Source organism: Myodes glareolus, chromosome 24, assembly GCF_982192425.1.
Source record: "Myodes glareolus chromosome 24, mMyoGla1.1, whole genome shotgun sequence".
Lineage (NCBI taxonomy): Eukaryota > Metazoa > Chordata > Mammalia > Rodentia > Cricetidae > Myodes > Myodes glareolus.
The window spans coordinates 21,136,401-21,156,748 of NC_142049.1; the positions used below are offsets into that span (position 1 = coordinate 21,136,401).

The window sequence follows — 20,348 nt, forward strand, 5'->3', positions numbered from 1 at the left end:
CACAATCTTGAGCTTGGTCGTTACATTTCATCTGTGTACCCCCATATCTCTATTAAGTCATCTTTCTCATCTAGATATCACCTTCTCTCTAAAGAGGTATCTTGCAGAGATGCATAAGGAAAACGGGGTGCACTGTATTGCTCTGTATGCTGACCCACTGAAAGATGCTTGAAATTCCTGGAGAAATGCTTTTACATTGTGACCTTGTATTCCTCAATTTGGAACATTATCCTGGGGTTAAACACCAGAGTGGATAATTGTGTTCTAGCACTGGTTCTGGTACCAGTTTGCCATTCCTTCTTCACCACACTCATTAAATTATAAAACTTCTATTAAGATTTGTATGCAATCTTCCAGCCTCAGTACCCATCTGTTCTCGCTATTTATTCTCCAGGGAAGTCACGAATCTGTCATTTGTGAGTTTACAGTTTTTCATATCTGTGATGCCAGTGGTGTTTCCTTTGCCAGGCTGCCACGCACGACTCCCCACACAGGTCTCTTGGGGAGAATTGGGAAGCTAATGGTATCTCCTTCCCCAGTATGTGAGAAGCCCTCAACCGAGTGTGAGGCCCAGCATGAAGTCCCAGAGAGAGAGAGGAAGAGTGTGGTCTGTGAAAAATCCACCAGACAGGTTTTCAGATCCACTGAAGGACCAGGGGCTCTTTATAATTCCCATTGTTATGGTGTGGATCTGAAGAGACTCCCACAGGTTTGTGTTTCGAATACTTGCTTCTAAGCGGAGATGCTATTATGGGAGGCTGTCAAACCTTTAAGAGGTGAGACCATACTGGTGGAAGTGGGCCGCTAGGGGAGGGGTCTTAAAGATTGTAGCCTTGAGTTGGAGAGAGTTCAGTGGTAAAGAGTGCTTGCTGTACAAACATGAAGGCCAGGGGTTGAGTACAACAAGCCTGAAAACCTACAATATGTGTAGCTGATGCTCTGAGGAGGACAGAGCTAGGAACATCAATGGGACTTTCTGGTTTTCAGTGCAGTAGAGAAAATGAGTTGTAGGTTCAGAGAGAGACTCTACCTCGAAGGAACAGAAAGAGAGTGACAGAAGAGGACTTGATTTCCTCTTTTGGTCTCCATGTGTGCCCATAGGTTTGTGCTCCTGCACACACATGTGTGTACACACTTGCACAGGCACACATACATACATACAGATAAATTAATCTTTAAAAAAATTGTAGGGCTGTAGTGATGTTTCATCAGTTAAGATCACTGGATGCTCTTCAAGAGGATCTGGGTTCTATCCCTATTAAGTACACGACAGTTAGCATCCATCTATAACCCCAGTTATAGAAGATCTTATGCCCTTTCCTGGGCTTTAAAAGCAATGCACACATGTGGTACCCAGACATTGGTACAGATAAAATGACTTTGCACAGAAAAATAAAAAATATTGTACCCTGACCTCTGGTTCCAAGTTCAGTCTCTGCTTCTGGTTGACTCTGATCAGAAGGGCTTCTGTCACAGACTCCTGCCACCCTGAGTATTCCTGTGCCCATGCATGTTCTGAAACCCAGTAAGATAGAACAAATTGTCCCCTTCTTAAGCCATGAGCCAAAGAACTATTTTCTCCCTGAAGTTGTCTGTCAGATAACGTCACAGTGGCTCAAAACCAACTAACACACATAATGAAGCTTTCTGTTTTCATAAAATACCACCTCCCCGTCAAATTTTATTCATAGGAGAATGTATTTTTTTTGTTGTGTCTGCCATAACAAAAAAAGCCAGAGAATGATCAGCTTAAAATAACAGAAGTTGATTTTCTCATAGGAGCTGTCCCTGGATGGAAGTGACCATGTCCTTGGAGTCTTCTCTTTCAGTGTCAGTGTCTTAGCTTTCTCTTCTTGAGAGTGTGGGAGCATTGGGACTGTGACCCACAAACTGTGACAGGCTCATTTTGGCTTCATTGCCCCTTTACAGGGCCTGACTTCAAATAAAATCCCTTTCTGGAGGTGAAGTGGGCTAGAAATTCAACACTGACTTGAGAGAGTACACAATGAGTGTACGAGTGAAGGCGTAGGCATCTTCTGGGTCCTCATTCTGTGCTAAACACTGACTGAACTTGACTTCACGTTCATTTCCTTCTTGTTTGGAAAGCACCTTATGAACCATACAAGAGTGATCCCAGATGACATTTGTATAATTATAATTATGAAGTCAGTACACGGGCGAAGGTTTCTGTCAAGATAAAATACAGACTAGAGAAATAAAGTCATCTCAAAGACGAAAATCTCCCAGCTCTGTTCTTCTCAAATGTAACTGGGATGAGTATGTTATGACTAACAAGGGTAAAATAGTGGTGATGGCGGCTGTTTGCAGAGTGCTTCCTTTGATTGGTCTATGATCAAGATGATTGAAATGCGTTACTTATCCATAGTCAGAACTCTAAAGAACACAACCAGCCCTCTGAAGAGGTTGGTCAGCTTGTCATCTCAGGAAATGGACCTTCTCAGTAGGCAGCATTGACCACATTATCCAAATACCACCCCCAGAAAGGGCAACATTTTGCCAGCTAGCTCAGGAGTGAGGTTCCCTTAACAATACAGTGTTACTGTGGGCCTAAGGGCAGTGGGCATTTGACTGGGGACCTGGACACAGGACTAATTTGCTTACTTTAGTTCTGTGACCCTCACCATTCTTCCTTGTAGAGATTTGCTCCCTGTGGTACTTTGAATGTAATTGGCCTCTTGGTTCATAGAGAGTGGCACTATTAGGAGGTATGGCTTTGTTGGACTAAGTGTGACCTTGGAGGAAGTGTGGCACTGTGGGGGTGGGTCTCATATATGTTCACTCCTTGCCCAGTGAATCAGTCCATTTCTCGTTGCCTTCTGATCAAGTCTGCCTACATGCCCCCATAATCCTGCAATGACATTCATGGACCGAACCTTTGGAACTGTTAAGCGAGCCATCCCAATTCAATGTTTTCCTTCAAAGAGTTGCCATGGTCATGGTGTCTCTTCATAGCAATAAATAAAATCCAAACTAAGACAAAAATTGGTAACAGGGACCAACTGTGTGTTGTGACAGGCCTGACTATGTGTTTATTTGGAGGAATTTGGACTTTGGTACTTTGGGTTATGAAAACAGTGAAATGCTTTAAGCACTGCTTAATGGGGCACACTGGAAGGAACATGGAAGACAGAGGTGGTGAGAGTTATTTGAACTGTGGGGCGCTCACTCAAGAGGTTTCAGAGGAGAAGAATATTAAGTGTGTTGCCCAGAGATCATTCTTGTGATACTTTGGTGAAGAAAGTGGTTACCTTTTGCCCTTGTCCAGAGACTCTGTTTGAGTTTTGGATGAATTCCATTGGCAGAAGAAATCTCAAAACAGTCTAGTATAGACTCTGTCGTGTGGATATTAGTGGTACCTTTGATGAAGATTAATAATGAAAAGGAGCAAGCTGAGCAGGGTAGATTGCAAAATGAGAATTTTGAGGAGAAAAGGAGCACCGGGGAGTGGAATGGAGCTAACTCCTCTGGTCAAGGAGATAAATGGATTAAGAAATGGAAAAAAGGGAGTGGTGACCCCAGGGCATGATCCCACCCAGCAAAATTTCCAACTTGTAGAAAGAAGCTAAAGAAAAGTTTAGACCTGGCTATGGTGGGTCACACCTTAGTCACGACAGCAGGAAGGAAGGCAGAAGCTGGTGAATCTCTGAGTTTAGACCAAGCTTCAGGACAGCCAAGCTTAGGCAATGGAAGACAGAAAGCTGATGGAGATGTAATTGAACAAGGGGGCCATGTTCTAGCCCCAGTAAGCAGCACAACTTGGCAGTTTTGTGTGTGTGGTTCTGGCTTTAGAGTTAAGAATAGAAAAAAGGAGTTATGGAATAAAGCCACTGAGGTCAGGCATGAGCAGGGGTATCCCTGCATGGAGGCCTAGTAGAGAGGCCATTGCATGAAACGGTGAAGTTGAAGCCTGGATTGTCTTGGAGAACCCAAGATGTTGGAGATGTCAGAGTTGTGGGATACCTGCCGAGGAGAGCTGCTAACAGGAATGGAACCAGCCCAAGAGAAAGAAGTGTGCTTTATCAACAAACCTGAGCAGAGTTGGAGATCTGAAGAATGTTTTGGCATCAGACATGGAGATGCAGAGTTTGGAGTTGCCCAGCTGGTTTTTGGTTTTGATTTTGTCCAGTATTTCCTCGCTATGCTCCTTTCCCTGTGTTTTGAAATAGCAATGTGTATCCTGTGCCATTATGTTAGAAATATGTGGTCTGATTTTTTTATTTTGATTTTTACAGAGGAATTGTAGTTAAGAGATTTCTATCTGTCTCAGAGGAGACTTTGGACTTTGAAAAAAGTTTGAAACTTGTAGACTATGGGTACTTTTGAAGTTGGATTGAGTGCATTTTTTTTTCATAATGATATGACTATAAGCCTTTGGGGGCCAGGGAGTTGAATGTGGTTGTTTAAATGTAATTGGCCCCTTTAATCTCTCAGGGAGTGGCACTATTTGGAAGTGTGGTTTTGCTGGAAGAGGTATGGCCTTGTTGGAGGAAGTGTGTCACTGTGGGAGTGGGCTTTGAGGATTCCTATGCTCAGGATTCTGTTCCTGTTACCTGCCAGATGTAACACTCTTAGCTCCAGCACCACGTCTGCCTGCATGCTGCCATGCTCCCTGTTGATAATGGACTGATCCTCTAAAACTGTAAGCAAACCACCCCATTGAAATGTTTTTTTTTTCCATAAGAGATGCCGTGGTCATGGTGACTCTTCACAGCAATAGAAACCCTAACTAAGATGGGGTGGCTACTGCAACAACTGACTAGAACCTTGGTGTCTTAAAACAGGGAAGTTTACTCTTGTGATTCTAGAGGGCAGAAGGGCAATGATGTCTTATGAGTAGATGCAAAGAATCTTCAACAAATGCCGCATACCAAATAAGAAACAAATAAAGGATGCTAGTCACCATGGTACTTCTCCCATGATTGAAAAACTGATTTAACACTGAAAAGTCAATCAGTGTGATAGAATATGTGGTGAGAATGGAGAATCCCATGTGATCATCTCAATAAATATGGAAGAAATATTTTATGGTCAATATTGAAACCACTTCATGTTAAAAATATGGAATTTAGAAGCCAGGTGTTGGTGGCATATGCCTTTAATCCCAGTACTTGGGAGGCAGAGGCAGGTAGATCAGAGGCCAGCTTGATGTACAAAGTGAGTTCAAAAACACAGCCAGGGCCATTACACAGAGAAACCTTGTCTCAAAAAACTAAATTATATATATATGGAACTTATGTCTAGAAGGGAAATTAATCAATCTACTTAAGGTCATCTGTGATGAATTCACAGTGAACGTAGCACAACTAGTGTGGAAGACTGAATGCTTTCCCTTTGAGATCAGGAGCAAAAAAGGATGTCTGGCAGCTCTCCTTTTGTTCAGTGTTGCAGGGCACAGAACATGGGCTTTGGACTCAAAGAACTTAGACTCAAATGCTAGTTCTGTCAGTCATTAGCTGTGTGGTTTGGGGCAGCTCACTTAGCCTCCCTGAGCTCTCCTCAGATCTGGGGTGTCCTTCAGACAACAAGATGATGACGATGTCTCTACCGGAGGGTCTCTGCGAGGACTCCATGAATAGTGGGTTTCCAGCTCTGAGCCAGGCATGTCGCAAGCACTCCAGAGATCGTTTTCTCCCCTTTCCCTTGATGTTCACTTACTCTTCAAGAAAAGAGGAAGATGCAGATGAACTGGGGAAAGGAGGGAGAAAGGAGAAGCATGTTTACGATGCTCTGGTTAAGGGACAGAGAGTCTGGAAAACAGACCAACGGAACCGTTTGTGCAGCGTTCCAGAACCCTCTCCTTTTGTCATGCCCTTGGTGTGATCATGCCAAGACAGCATCCTGTTCTCCACACCCACGCATCCACAGTGCTTCCTCTGAGGCTGGCTCAGCCCAGGCGCTGATGAGAAAGCAGGGCTTCCACCCTCCCTTGATTCTGACCTCTTAGTGGATCACACATTTCCTTGGGAAAGAAAAGGAGTACCCAAGGCTCATTCCCCCACCAAAGGGGTTGATGTAGAAGGGTCTGAGAAGCCAGGGTGTGGAGGTGGGTGGAGAGGAAGTGGTGAGATCTTTGGAATAGGCGTTCTTCAGGGCTCTGCATGCTGCCTCCATCAGTGGAGCTCAGGTGAAATCATTGTACATTGGAGCACAGAAAGTCACCAGTCCTTACCAGGGTGTCTGTGGTGACTCTGCAAAGCTGGGAGGATCAGAAGTAGGTCTCCGAGGAGCTCTTCCTTTCCCCATCGTAAGCATTCAAGTGGGTGGCTGAGACACTCTGGTGAAGATGGCGAATTAGGGCATTTGGTGCTCTGCAGAGAAAAACATCCTGGGGTATCTGAGCCCACCCCGCTGGAACAAAGGAGAAGGCACTCCTTTGAGAGTTCTTGTTGTGCTGGGTCTCCTCCACCCACTGTGCTCCCCCCAGCCCAGGGCTCAGGCAAATCTGGGATCATGGAGACATGGCATTTTCACCTTCTGGGGATGAATGCCATCACCTGCCGCACTCAGTGTCTGGCAGAGCTTTCCAGCCTTTCCCCAGGAATGTTTTTTGTCTCTTCCACAGTGAGTCACCCTGAGGCTGTTCTTGGAGAAAGTGGGATGGGAGTGCAGGAGGATGTGTCAGATTGCGAAGGATGTTCTGTGCTTTCTTCCAAAATTGACTTCACAGCTTGTAACCGTGAGTTTTCTGCAGAGTCTGAGCAAGCAAATGGACCAGGACTCCCCAGGATCTGAGGCCTGCTTCTGATGGAAGCTGAGCACCCTGCATTGCCATGCACAAGCCTCTTACCCTGACCCTTTTTGCCAATGAGAAAATCATTGAGAAAATCAATGAGAAAACCAGCCCAGTGCTCATGTGTGTATGTGAGATCCTGGAGGTCAAGCCATTTCAATAAATGTTCGTTGTGCTCTGGCATCAGTGTATGACATATTATGGGCGTGGCATTGAGGGCACTGGGACAATGCCCATCTCCTAAGATAGTGTGGAATGAAGATGGCAGAGAGACCAGCCAAGTGTCGGACTGTGCAGAAGTAGGAAAAAGATCAGTTGTTTGGTGTAAGAGCTGGGGGAGAAGGGGGCTCTGAGACTGAGCGAAGGAAGACGGCAGAAGCAGCCGAAAGGGGGAAAAGCCCAAAGTGGGGCATGGCCTGATTGCAAGGGCATGATTACAAAGATGGACAGAAGTCAAGTGGAAGAGAAACCTGGAGGTAGAGCATGATGGACCCATTCCAGACTGTGCTCTCATGGAGGAAGTGTGTAGACAGTGTGAAGTTCCCAAAGGACTCTTTGGAAGTTATTGATTTGGTCTGTGGATGGAAGTAGTGTGACTCCCTGATTTGGGGCCATAATCTGGGGTCAATGATCCTTGTCACTCTAGCGTGAGAATGTCCTTCCTCATCCTCTGTTTCCTGATTGTGAAATAGGAGGATGGGCAGTGACTTAGGGACAAGCAGTAGTTTAGGAACAAAACGTGGTTAGGGAAGGCTGAGTGGGAAGGTTAAGAGCTTGTTTATCTCAGTGCCTGATGCTTGGGAAGGGCTCAGCAAAGGAAGCTCATCCTCACAGCCTAACTCTAAGGAGATGCCCATGGGGAAGGCAGGGTGAACGGGTTGGAAGGAGAGAGACAGCTGACCTGAACCATGTGCACAGCTGCTGCCGGTATGCAGATAAGCCTGGCCAAGGCCCAGACCCAGACAACAGTATGGGAGGAAGGAGGGACATCTATGGCTAAGGCTGGCGTGATGGAAGGGTAGGGCTTGGCAAGTGTGGGGAACAGGTTGAGGAAAGCAGCAGGACTCAGCCAGCAGAAGATCCCTGACTAACACGGCAGGGAGAATGGGTACGGAATCCCACGGCGAGACTTAATGCGCCAGATGGGCACCTGAGTGGAGTCTGTGGTGTGATCATGAGTGTGATCAATGTGTGAACGACAGGCATGGTATGACAGTTTGAATGTATTTGGCCCCTGTAAGCTCATAGGGAGTGGCCTTGCGGTTTATTAGGAGGTGTGGCCTTGTGGGAGGAAGTGTGGTCTTGTTGGAGGAGGCTGGGTGACTCCTGCCTTTAATCCAAACTGTGAGGCTGGAGGGCACACCTTTAATCTGGGCCACACCTTCTGTTGGAAGTGTGCCACTGTGGGGGAAGTCTTTGAGGTCTTTTTCTCAAGGTTCACTCAGTGTGATAGTCAGCGGACTGCTTGTTGCTTCTGAGTCAAGATGTAGGACTCTCAGCTCCAGCACCTCATCTGCCTGCATGCTGCCATGCTCCCCTCCATGATGCATTAAATCTCTGAACTGTAAGCGATCCCCCTCGATTAAATGTTTTCTTTATAAGAGTTGTCATGGTCATGGTGTCTCTTCACAGCAATAGTAAATCCTAACTAAGACATTTGTCTAGAGCCAAAGTTCTGGAAAAAAAAAGGAGGCTCCAAATGGCATTTAGAAATCCCTAGTGACCTTTTAGGACATGCTGTCAGCACAGCGGAGAGTTAAAGCAAGAGCCAGATCATCAGGGGTGCGCATACAAAGATGTAGGGCAACAGGTCTATGACCCCAGTGTTCTCTGTGATGGTCAGCAGCGAAAAGAAAGGATCTATAGACTACAGACTTAGGTCGAAGACAGTGTTGGCAGGATGCATGTTATTGGAACGTTTTACAGGACAAAACTTTTGGGGAGAAAAAGTTTGAAGATGCAAAGGAAAGAGATGGAAGAGATGGCTTGGGAAGGGATGGGTCTGAGAGCCACAGGGAGGAAGGAGCTTAGCCTTAGGAACAGAGTGGTGGTGTTGTAGAGCTGAGAGGGGAGGGGATGGAGGGAAGGGATAAGATGATCCCAGAGCAGGTGTTTAGTGAACTAATGGGTGAGGTCAGGAAGTCAGGGAAGGGGGGCTAGAAGTGGGGTGAATTCACTTGAGAGGTTCGAAACAACTTTCCTGGGGAATAAAGCTAGGGACTATATGGGGACATTGGCAAGCAGGATTGGGGTTCAGTTTATTCAGACATCGGTAGAGGTTGGGAACATGTTAAACATCTCTCTCTATCTCTCTCTCTCTCTCTCTCTCTCTCTCTCTCTCTCTCTCTCTCTCTGTGTGTGTGTGTGTGTGTGTGTGTGTGTGTGTGTTTGTGTGTGGTTTGTCTTTCTCATGAGTGTTTAGCAGTCTGGGCAATGGATAAGAAAAGAATGTATTAGTTTTTTTCCGTGATGGAATACTTGACAGACAACTTAAGGAAGGACTCAGTTCAGGTGAAAAGTTTGTCATGGTGGAGAAGATAAAGCTGTGGTTTAAGATTCTACAGTATATAATGGTCAGGAAGTTTCTATGGCTACAAAATCCTCACATCCAAGAAGCAGGCATTGGCAGGAACCAAGAACCCAGCCTAGAAGTTATAAGACCTTCTTCCTCTTGAGCAATCTGCTTCTTCAGGCTGGGTCCCACATATTAAAGGTTCTACAACTTCTCCCCCTCCCCCAAACACCACCAACTAGTGGCCACAAAAAGTGTCTAAATTCATGTGCCTATGAAGACGTCTCAGGCTACATCACAAGGGGTTAATGGCATCTAGATATTCTATAATGGCATCCTGCTAGTCTTTATGGGAACAAGCACCATTTTACTTAAGTCAAGTACATAGGGAATCGATAAGACAATGGTAAAGATCTACATGGTCCCATTGGCTCCTTTAATCCTGTTACACCTTTTAGGAGGGGTCCCATCAGCATTCACATTTTTGGGATAGAGAAACTGAGGTCAAAAGGCTTAGTGACTTGAATAGCATCACACACACACACACACACACACACACACACACACACACACGCACACATGGAGGAAGAGGTGGAGGCAGAGAACTTGTAAGAATTAGATTTTTTTTTTGTCTCCAGTTCATGCTTACAGTGCAGAGTTGGTCTCAGGGCTATTTAGACATCAAAGGGCAGCATTCCCTTTTGTGTCAGATGGATCTGTGAGGTAAAAGCAAGAAGGAACAAAACGGAGCCACCACCTGTCTGTTCCACTACTCGGAGGTGATACGTGTGGGAACTTTTTCTTTTTTGAGCTGTCTGCTTCAATGCGCAGGAATTGACAAATTCTAATGATAGTCTATTTTGGAGGGAGTGTTAAATTATTCAGAGGCAGGCACAAATAGACTGTCTCCAGCAGCCTTGACTTCCTGCTTGAACTTGCAGATGTCAATTTGTTGGATTTTCTGAGGGTCTGCAGATGAGGCTCTGACCAGGGAGGAGGGAGGCGGCAGGGCTTCCATCCAGAGACCCGGAAGTGAGTGCTGGAGGGTGCTGTCTGCACCAGCTCCACCCCACCCCATTTCTAGTCTCTAAGCTGCTGGGTCACCTAACGTCATTTGATGTCATGGCAACAAAACCCCTAATTTGGGGCTTTTGGTTGCTTTCATCATCTCTGCATGGGTGTCAGGGAATCTCCTAGGTGTCTAGACCACAGAAAGCTGGCCCCAGGGTGGTGTCCAGCACATACGGTTTTGCGTCCTCTGGGCTCTGCAAGGCCCAAGTGTGCAGGAGGCTATTTGTAGCATAGATAAAAAGTGGGGCTTGCTGGGGAGCGGTAGAATGCACGCCCTCCTGTAACTGCCTCTTTCTATCTACGGCACAGCCGCTGCTTTTCCGGGAACCTTTGTTCTTGAGAGCACACAGCAAAGACTCCGGGTGTCTTCGACATTGTTCTGACTTTTGGCCTGTTCAGTGGAAATGGCTTGAGAAAGAGCCAGAGCAATAGGATAGCTGCAATGTAGGATGGTTATTCAATTTATGAACCAAACCAGGCCACCCAGGAGAGTGAAAGGGGGGCGTTCTTTAATCATGGTTTCACGACAAGAAACACTGTCCGGAGTAACTCGGCCGGACAACCACATTATAAAGATCAGGACTTTGGAACAGACTGTTTTGATGATTGATACAAAGACACACTTTTCTCATCACGAAGCGGAAATCTTTTTCTAATAGGCAGATGGGCGCAGTGTCCATAGTGTGCCCGCTTCAATTCCTAGGGCATATATTGTGATCCTCAGCTTGACTGGCTGTAGAATGAGCTCAGAGACAAGGCCCGGGGAAGGTCGGAGGGAGTCTCTAGACTGGGTTAGTTAACAATCTGCTCCAAATATAGAGTCCACTGACTACCAGAACCATCTTTCTCTGCATTTGAGTAGGGGTGCAATGTGGTTAGCTGCCCTCTGCTCCTGCTGCTGTGACTTCCTACTGGGCTGGACTGTGTGTCCTTGAACTCTAGGCCAAAAGAAGCCTTCCCCTCCTTGAGTTGCTTTTGTTATGAGCAAGGAAAATATATATATATATATATATATATATATTACATATTCCCCCTTCTCTTTAAAAACAAAATAAAACCAACAGCAATAACAAAAGTTTTTCTCTGCAACAAAACACGTTCCTCAGGGTCCATTAGGTAAGATTGCACCTGCCCTTCCCCCGTTCTTATTACCTCTCCTCTCTCCTAAAATTTCTTCTATCCCAGAAGTAGAGAATTAACTTTTTGGTCAGATCCTTCTGGGTTCCATATAACAGTTTCTCAATTGATTTTATTTTTTCATTACCTCTCGAATGATCTTTTTAGACCTCAGTCTCCCTGCTAATTGCCATGGTTATCTCTAGATTTTAGTAGCAGGTTGGGTACGGTCAGATGCACATGATTCAGGACTAGTATTAAAGCCAAGGTGGAAAGATCACTTAAGTCCAGAAGCTCAGGACCAGCCTGGGCAATGTAATGAAGCCATGCATCAAAACAAAAAAGATTAATATCACGAATATGGTGCATATATGTTCATGTGTTGTGTACTTTTGAGGAACTACAGATCACTTTGATAGCTAGGGTATTTATTTGAACCTTCCACCCTCCACGGCCTGAGGAAGCAATTGTCCCCCTGAGAACTGGCTTTTTCTCCTCCCATCCCCACCAGGCAGCATCCTGCTGTGACACTGTGTAGTGTTTAGTGCCACCATTTTTCTTTCCACTCAGTCTCAGATGCTCCTGCATAGGGGATGCCACACTTCTCCATAGAGGCTTATATGTGGCAGGGTGAGGGCAAGCCGCAGAATACATGATCAAGTGCCCCTCCCTCCAACCCCTGCAGCATCCTTGTGAAGCAATCCTTCCCTGAGGAGAAAGTCTAGGCTCAGCAAGGGTGAGTCACCATGATTGTGCAGTTGACCTGAAGACCACATCTGCACCGTGGCAATAACACCCTGACTCCTCTCCATCCATAAGGCTAGGCAAGGGCAATGGCGGAAGGCAGCGATCGATCTTCACCAAGCTCCTGCAATGAGCCTGTTTGCTTAGGTGCTTTGTGTCCTTAACTCTAAAGTCGTGCCCTTGCTCTTTGAAGAGAAGGGATGTGATAGTTCCACAAACTAAAGATAAGTTTGCAATGACTGCTTTGTAAAAGTCCATAAAGCCAGCAGCTCATGAGGGCTGTGTCGTAACCTGGGTCTCCCTATCCCCAAATCCTTTCTGCTTCCCATTTAAGCAAGACTCCCAGGAGATGGACACCCTCACCTCCGCATACAGGAGGAAGAGAAGCACCACACTCCTAGATTTTTCCTACTGCCATTTTATTTATTATGTGTGCAAGCATCCCTTCCTATACCCTGCATTTTTATTAGTGTTTACTAGTTTTTCATATTAATAGGACACACTGTGGCATTTCTATGCATGCACACAGCATTTATGGATCAAATGCTGCCTTCTTCATCCTCCCATGTTCATTGTTTCTCTATGATTATAAATGAAGAGAAACATAAATCTCAATGTTCTGCAAACAATGCCTGTTTCCACCTTTGCAAATTATCTCTCTTCAGAGACTCCTGGGTTTCTGGGAATCCCAGGTTAGAAGCCTCTGCTCTCTAAAATGCCAAAGAATGACTTTTGTTCCTTGGAGATAGCCTAGCAGACTGTCTTTCTGGAAATCACACATGGTTTTGGAGTATAAACCTTAGAGATAAGTAGGAACAGACAGGCCTGGCCCAGCAGGCTGCTCGGTGGTTTGATGCAGGGTTAGTGTGCCCAACAGCCAGAACAGAAGGAGTCAGTCTGTGGGTGACTCACTCTCCAGGAGCCTTTGGTATATTCTTGGGAAAAGAACCTTCATCCATATGTGCTGATCTCAACTGGTTGAGCACCACCGGGGAGGCCACAGCCCTCTGGGATGCTCCGGCACTGGCAGAGGACCCACAGTGCAACAAGGATCTTTGGAGCAGTTGTCAGCGAGACCTCCCATCTTTCACTGACTTAATTTGCTGAGCCTTGACTTGACAGTACTATAGGACCAGATGTGCCTTCCCCAGAGGTAGGCAAACTGGTTTTTATTTCAGCATGTCTGTCTCCTAGGATCACGAATGGCGGCTTCCTTCTCTGGGAGAAACAGTGGTAGTCAAGTTGGCTTTCCCGCCAAGCTTTTGGCACATTGAATACTCTTCTATGGGATCCAGAGAGTGAAAAGGCTGGAGTCATGAGGGTTTGAGTGGGCTGCCCACTGTTCTTCTATGCTTACAGGATACTGACCATGATTAGGATTTTGACAGCTTCAGGAAGCACTGTTTGCTCCTGGATGGAAGTTCCATCTTCCAAAGTCACATTTCAGAGTTTGTTCTAAAAGTGCAGTGACAAACGATGCAAGCACTTCCATCCACCCAGGTAGCAGGACACACCAGCTGTGTGTAAACCCATAGCTAGGTAATCACCCAGGTAGCAGGACACACCAGCTGTGTGTAAACCCATAGCTAGGTAATCACCCAGGTAGCAGGACACACCAGCTGTGTGTAAACCCATAGCTAGGTAATCACCTAGGTAGCAGGACACACCAGCCATGTGTAAACCCATAGCTAGGTAATCACTCAGGCTACAGGACATACCAGCCACATGTAAACCCAGAATAAAACAGCTCATGGCCCCTTTGGGGAGATGCTGGGAACCAGTTTACTCTTTTGAAAATTAGCAAACAAGGGGCAGAGAGTTTGTTTTAATTTTGCCTTTCCCATACAGCATACTTTAGGACAACTGAAAAGGGAAGTTTTTCTTCATATAACTATTTCAGCTAATACACGAGGGAGTGATAGAACTAGAATTCTGTAGTCTCAATTGCAAAATATAGGTGGTGACCACCTGTGTGTGTGTGTGTGTGTGTGTGTATGTTCATTCATGTGCATAAATATGGTGCGCAGAGATTAACATTAAATGTCTTCCTCAGTCACTTTCTGCCTTAGGTTTTGAGACAGAGATCCTCACTGAACCTGTACCTCACTCATTGCCTAGACGGTCTAGCCAGAAAGCTCCAGGGTCCATTCCTCCCCAAAGCCCTGTGGCTGGCCTTCGGCGGCCTTCGGCTGTGATTTAGATTCAGGCCCTTGTGTCTGTGTAGCAATCACTTTGCCAACAGAGCCATTTGATCTCAGAAAAGTAGAACAAGAATAACTATGAAGTAGTCTTGCCTAAAGTCAAAACAATGACAGTAACATTAACCCCCCAATTAATGTTAACACTAATCCTAATATGACCCCTAGTGCTAACTTCACCATAACCTTAACCATAACTCTAACTCATGCATACCCTAAACCTAAACTAAATGCCTAATCCCTAACCCTAATCCTAACCCAACCCTAGCTCTAATCCTAAACCAGTGAATCTCAGTAAGAACACGTTTCTAATAGGACTCCTGGTGGCGACAGGAACATTGTGTGTGTGTGTGTGTGTGTGTGTGTGTGTGTGTGTGTGTGTGCACGTGTGCACAGAATACATGGGCAGCCCAACAGGAATCACGAGCCTTGTGAGTGTTGAACATTTGAAATAAGACTTGTGTTGCCGAGAACCAGGCGTTAAATTGTATTGTCCTTCAGTAGCTGCGCTACTACACTGGGCAACGCAGCTCTAGATCTACCTCGCCAGCTCCCAGGAGACACAGGGCACGGAAAACATCTGGAAGGAAATCATAAAAATAAATAGCCAAACATATTCCAAGGAAACTGGAACGAACCATCTGGTTTCATTATAAGAAGGCCACAGGGAGTAGCATGTGGTTGCCTGGAGAGCATCTCAGTCACTAAAGATGAGCTGTAGCCACCAGTGACAAAGTCTAGAACTTATTTGGAACCGACTCTGAACAACTGAGAAAACTTGAACTCTGTATAGTTAATGTTACAAGACAATTGTTAATTTCTTAGGTGTGATAATGGTCAGTGGATTATTTTTAAAAAGAGTCCTATTATTTTTTTTTGTTGTTGTTGTTATTGAGCTAGGGTTTCACTATGTAGCCCTTACTGGCCTGAAACTCTCCATGTAGACCAGGCTGGCCTATTTCTCAGAGATCTTTCTACCTCTTCCTCCTGAGTGCAGGGATTAGAGCCCTGTGCCACCATGTTGGGCCTGGGTCTTATTCCTGAGAGTTTGTTTGGAGTTTCTAGAGTGGAAGAATAGCTACCCTGTATCTTTGACTAAAAAATAGTCCAGAAAACACCAGTCTCTACACTGAGTGGTGAGAGAAGATGGACTCCCTGGCCTAGCCAGATAAATAAACAGCACCAACTCTGGGGGTTGATGGGGTGACAGTTGTACCCTAATTGTCCTCAGTTCCAGAGTCTGTTTTTAAAAAATAGATACCACTGATATTTACAGATGAAAATCACAGGATATTGAGAACTGCTTCAAAATCACTTAGTGGTCATGTGAGGTTGGAGAATTTGGTCAGGATGCAAATGAAACAAGATTGGAATGAGTTAATAATCGTGGGACTGTTTGGAGAATACATAAGGCATATTATATTATTCTGAATGTGTCTGATAGTTTCTGTAATAAAATGTGAAGAAAAAAAGAAGTAAGGGACTTCCACGGAATCTCTTTCTGATCTCAGATGACAACAGACACCATAGCAACAGTAACAGAAATCACTACCTGGAGCTAAGATGAGAGCCGAGCAGGGAAGAGTGTGCAGTAGCATCCGGAGAAGATGTGCTGGGCCTCCAAAGGGCAAACGCTGGAAAACCATGGTCAGGGTCATAGCTGGGGAACAGGAAGTAGGACTTACCCATTCTGTGCCAGCTGAAGTGATCCCAGAGTCCCCACATCTCTGGCCCTCCCTCAAGGAAAGCAAAAGCACCTTCCATTTTAGGACAAGGGGTTTCCAGTTTCCCCAGTTTAGTGAGTCAGACATTTGAGCATACTAAGAGGACTGGAAGAGGCATGGAAACCAGGCCCTTTAAGATGAAGGCGATGCTAAGGTGATTCACAGGTGCAAACTGATGGCAGAAGACACCCACCAAGGCTGGGTTAGGGAAATAAATCCCATGAGCTCCCTGCCAAAGGGGAGGTAAGCATATCTGGCCTCCAGATTCTGTCTTCTCCTCCTGTTTCTGTCATTTGGTGGGCATGAGAGCCCGTGTTTCACCCGGAGCTTGGTCTCAGTGATCTGGGTCAGTTGTTCTACAGTGTCTCAAGAATAATAGCGTAGAACCACCTGGTATGGAATTTGTGAGAAATTCAAAATTCTAGGTCCTACCCTAAACACAGCAAATAAAAAACTGTTTTGGAACAAATGATCTGGTTGCTAACCCATCAGCCGCCAAGCGTAAGAACCACAGGCGTAGGGATCATTTCAAGAGCTGAACTGTAGCTACCCAGGCAGCAAGCATTTCCGAACTGGTGTTCTCAAGCTTTTGATACACATTTTCTGACCATTGATATGTTCATAAAGTTTTCTTAAGTGCAGTAACAGACAGACACAAGATATGGCGGTTTATGCTGTTAATCCCAGAGGCGGAGGCAGGCAGATCGCTGCAGTGAGTTTGAAACTAGCTAGCCTGGTCTACATAGTAGCTCCAGGCCAGCCAAAGCTACATAGTGAGGCCCTGTCTCAGGCCAAAGGTCTGGAATACTTAATACGTAGGACAGAGATTTCTCCTCAAAGGAGGCTTTAACTGGGCACATGTCTCTCCTGTGATTGGTTTGTGGGGGTGCTGTGGTCACGTTCTCACCCATTTCTGGATGGAACTAGTTCTTCCCTGGTACTGGCTCGTGCCCTGGGTGTCTGTCACCTGCTTGTAATCTGAGGAGCAGCTCATTACTGTCCGTCTACAACAACATGGAGAAGAGCGCCACTATCCATCTCTTTCCACATTGGACCACATGGACCAATCAGAATTGACGTTGGGGCTTGGACCTGATATGTTTGTGCCACAAAAACATCTCCTTCTGCCAAAGGTGTGCTTGTACTCGCCCTAGTGAGTTTTTGCCATGCTTCAGTGACTGCTTATCACTTTGTATTAAGCATAATAGGCCGGGTCCCTCATTAATTGTAGCCTTGCTGAGAGTTGACATCTGGAGTGACAGAACTCCGCTTTCTTATGGCCACAGGCACTGCGCAGAATTCCCTACCGTCTCAGCTGAACATATGCTAGCTCTGAGATTCGCCACACTTCCCCCAAGCTCTCCTAAAATAGACCTATTATTGGGATGGGAGCTGGAGGTGCTTCAAGCTCTGAGGTGGCAAGGTTTGCACTGTGGAATGGCAGAGAATCACACTTTCTCATCTGGAACTGGCTACATTATTTGTAGGCTTTGGGGATGGGGGGCATGGGGGGGGGGTGAAACTCAGTTGAGAAAGTGCTTGCTGTTTAAACATGAGGATTTGAGTTCGGATCCCAGTTCCCACACCACACCACACCAAACCAAACCAAACCAAACCAAAAATTGGTAGGGTGACCCTGTGCTCCTAACCCCAGCATTAGGGGAGGGCTGGAGGCAGGTGGAACGCTGAAACTCATTGACCAACCGGTCTAGTTAAATAGATGAGCTTGAGATTCAGGGAGAGAGTCTGTCTCAAGAGCTAACGGTAGAGAGTGATCAAAGAAAAACATCCAACGTAGACCTCTGGTCTCCACACATATGTGCATAAGCATGCCGTGCACCTCTACACATATGTGCACACTTACATTAACAAGTATACACACAGTGACACTCCTGCAGATTATCTGTATCCTGTTCCCAAAGAATTCCCTTCCGTAGGCCTGCACTGAGGCAGTTTTGGAAGGGTTCTGGAACTGTAGCCATTGGGGCTACAGTTGCCAAATTCGAGCTGCCGCCGCTAGGGCTTGATGCTTCTGATCTTTGGCTGACGTCGCCCAAAGTCTCTTGTGTGCTTTTCTTCAGAAAGACCTGGAAAAGAACAGCAAGTCGTAGCTTGCTGTTTCCACCTAGTCCCAATCCACGTGGCAGAAGAGTCTGTCAAGGTGGCCTTATCAGAAGAACAGACAGACCCTGCTCGAAAGGTTGGCTTTGCCACTTACCATTGTAGTGACAGTGACAAGGTGACCAAATCCTGGGAGCCTCATATACCTTATCAGAGCAACAGCAAGAATATCAGCTGCCTCTGGGGCCTTTGGTGATAAGGGAATGAGAGAACAGAAACAAAACACTTAGAGAGCTGGGGAGATGGCTCAGAGGGAGGTTGGGAGCGCTGGTTGCTCTTCCAGGGGACCTGAGTTCAGTTCTCATCACATGGTGGCTCACAAGCATCTATAGTGGGATCTGGTGCCCTCTTCTGGCCTACAGGTATACATGCAGGCAGAACAATGTATACATAATAAGTAAATCTTAAAAAAAGAAAAGAAAAACACTCAGCTTACTGACCCGCAGAGTGTGCGCTCACTACCTAATGCACGCGACAGCATTATTTCCCTTCCAAAGGGTTACATTGTTGAGAAAGGGTTTTCTGGACTTGGGCCACACTTTGACATTTTATTTTTCTGCGAAGAGAATGTGATGGTTAATACTAACGGCTTGGCAGGATCAAGAGTTGCCCAGGAGACAGACCTCTGAACCTATCTGTGAGAGGGTTTCTCTCTAGACTGAGTTCACTGAAATACCTTAACGTGGGTAGCACCGTGTCATGGTCTGGTGTCTGTACTGAATGAGAAAGCTAGCAACAGCATTGATCTCTGCTTCCTGAGGGTGGACCCAGAGTGGCCAGCTGCCTCCTGCTTCTGCTACCATGTCTTGCCTGTCATGTACCTAAGAGCTCAAAGGAATCTTTTGCTCCTTAAACTACTTTTGGCAGGTACTTTTTGTCATAGCAATGAGAGAAGTAGCTAAGAAAGGGATCTGTAGCACATTACATTTGGGGGATAAAAGTGCTATCCTCAAATGTTTATGTTTCGAAGAATGATACACTCTAACGAAGCACCTAGGGTCTCACAATGCCCACGCAAGGGTTCTTCTGCATTCACAAGAAGAGTCACATCATACAGAGCAGTAGAGAAATGTCAGACAGCTTTTGCAGGAATGCTACAGGCTGGATGTTTGCGGGACCCTGGAGCTCTATGGGTATGTCTGCCTCAGTTCATTTGATACAACAGGGAGGACTGGATGTTTGCGGGACCCTGGAGCTCTATGGGTATGTCTGCCTCAGTTCATTTGATACAACAGGGAGGACTGGAGAGTTTTCGTACTTCATGGGCGCTTTCAAAGTCGCCTTTTGCCTTCCTGCTCCCGCCGATTCTCTAGCGCTGTGACTGCTGCTGTAAGAATCTTCTTGCAAGAATCTTCACAGTATGGCTGTCCTTGTCCCCCACTTCCTTCTCCGTTACGCTTAGTGTGGCCAGTCTACCTCAAATGCGGGACAGTTTCTTCAGCTTTTACTTTTTGTTATTCTTTTTGCTAACTCTCGTTCTCAGGTATCGGCTGCTCCACGTGACATTCTGAGATCTTGTCCAGGGAAAACAGAATAGCTCTTTATGTAGAGATTATGTTGCTTGCTCTTAAAATGCTATTTTCCCCTCATCTCTCTCCAAGCTTAATATTTAAGTAGTGAGATGCTGAACAAATATAGGGATGATAATGTGGGTGGTGGTGTTAGCATCAGAGAAACAAAATGGGTCCAAGATTCTGAGAGTTGATAAAATCTCATGACAAATTTATCATCGAGGAAAAGCTAAAGGAGGGGAAAGGAGGAGAGCCAACTTTTATTGAATGATAGTGTCTCATATTATCCCAGTGTGTGTTTGGGCGCGCGCATGTGTGCACAACATGCCATGGTGTATATGTGGATGTCGGAGGACAGCTTGTGAGAGTCAAGCTTGTAATGAGCTTTCTTACGTCCTGTTGAGCCATCTCATTGACCCCTAGGTTGATTTTAACCCCAAATTGCCATTACACTAAAGTCCAGGGGTAGAAATTTATCCAATACAAGAATTGAATGATCTGGGACCCAGCCCAGGGTGAATTAAAAATCCCAAGTTCTTTGCTATGCTTAGTCACTTAATGCTTCCACTATAGAAGAGAGTAAGGTCCATTTATTTTAGA

General features: G+C 45.8%; 1 protein-coding gene across 6 annotated transcripts in view; it reads left to right on the top strand.

The window, feature by feature from the left end:
* The window catches only part of Sv2b (synaptic vesicle glycoprotein 2B), a 196,900-nt gene that overhangs the window by 39,852 nt on the left and 136,700 nt on the right, over positions 1 to 20,348 (top strand). Inside the window, exon 2 of one of the 6 annotated variants that reach the window (XM_087901406.1) lies at positions 6,584 to 6,697. The exons of the other annotated variants lie outside the window; for them this stretch is intronic. The gene's annotated coding sequence lies outside the window, so the exon portion shown is untranslated. The remainder of the gene's footprint in view (positions 1 to 6,583; positions 6,698 to 20,348) is intronic. 6 annotated transcript variants of the gene reach the window in all.